We start from the raw sequence: 1,720 nt of genomic DNA, 5'->3' as shown, positions 1-1,720 counted from the left end.
AAAAACTAAGGCTAGAGCTCTTTGGCTTCGGCGGCATAACAGAGATAAGGAAGGGAACGTCATCCTTTGGAAAGCATCCTAATAAGACGCACATGTTGTGCTGCACTGTAGCTCTAAGGCCTACCACCTTCAGAAGTTGACCTGTGGCTGATGTGGCTGTGGAAGAGCACCGGAAAAGGTGAAAGACCACCGGAACTGGGCGAATGAGACACCTAAGAATTGTGTATCACAGATTCAGGCACGGATTCCGTGAAGGAACAATGCCTAAGCCCAAGAGAGCAGTTGTTGCAGCATCTAGTTCCTCTTGAGAATTTCAACAATTACTCAAAATAAATGCTTTGGTTTTAAAAGATAAAACAAACAAACAAAAAACTAAAACTAGAAATTCCTTTTGCTCCAGCTATTCCCCTTCTAGGTATCTTCCCAAAAGAGTTAAAGTCATCATATTACAGGGATATGTGCATATCCATGCTGATAGCAGCACAGTTTACAATACCTAGGTCTGGAAACTGTATTATGTCGATCAACAGATGAATGGATAAGGAAAATGCATTTATACACAATGGAGTGCTGCTCTGCTACAAAGAAAGATAAACCAGACATGGTGGCACATGCCTGCAATCCCAGCACTCAGGAGGCTGAGGCAGGAGGATCATTGCAAGTTCAAGGCCAGCCTGGGCTACAAAGTGAGCTCAAGTCCAGCCTGAACTGCATAGTGGGACCCTGTCTCAAAAAAAAAAAAAAAAAAAAAAAAAAAAAGATCATGTGTTTTTGTTTTTGTTTTTTCCCAGTACCCGGAATCGAACTCACGACCTTGCACTTGCCAGGCAGGCACTGTGCCGCTGAGCTAAATCCCCAGCCCCCCCCCAAAATGATCATGATCCACAGTATAAGAACTATTGTTATCCTCTAATTATTTTGTATGAAATTTTATTTTTTATAGAGGGAGGGTACTTTAATATTTTCTTTATCACGACCTACTTTTATTGCTTTAAAATAAACCATAGGGCCTGGTTATTGAGATATAACCCTTCCAGGCACCAGCCCCGACCTGGTGTAGTCGTCCTGCTGTGCCAAAGAAGAGGCGCCATTGCCCCCCCACTACACAGATAAGGGTGTCTGAGAGATTTGTCCTGACAGGCCAGTAGGACAGGGCTGGAAATCAAATTCTACTGACTCCCTGAGTTTTGCACCAAGGGCCTGTCGTGTGCGCCCACATCATTCTGTTACAGAAAACAGACCAAACACGGGAAGAAACAGCACCAAGAAGGTTTAGGAGGCAGTTTATTGCACCGGTGGGTTTGACTGGGATCTCTCCCAAAGAATCAATCCCACCCAGTGGGGTTTTGGGACTTTTATAGGGAGGGCAAGTGAGGAAGTACAAAGGCAGATATGGTGCATTGTAATGGAGGATTGGATGACATCATAGGTTGCTAAAGGAGTTTAAATATCTCAAGTTACATTACAAGGCTATCAGTTCAACAAGCATGAGTTACACAAAGGAAGAAGTGTCCCATTATATTTGGAGTTACATTGCAAGGCCATCAATTACCCAAGGCAGTAAAGACAGGGGTTTACGCAGAGGAAGGAGTGTTCTGTTACCACGACTGCAGACATGTCTGCTTGGTCTTGGTGGGCATCCTGGGCAGGCTTTTATTTAAAATTTTAATTTTCCGGGGCTGGGGATTTAGCTCAGCGGCAAAGCGCCTGCCTGGCAAGC

Source organism: Chinchilla lanigera, unplaced genomic scaffold, assembly GCF_000276665.1.
Source record: "Chinchilla lanigera isolate Chin_1 unplaced genomic scaffold, ChiLan1.0 scaffold00021, whole genome shotgun sequence".
Classification (NCBI taxonomy): Eukaryota; Metazoa; Chordata; class Mammalia; order Rodentia; family Chinchillidae; genus Chinchilla; species Chinchilla lanigera.
Note: the sequence above shows the minus strand (reverse complement) of the source record.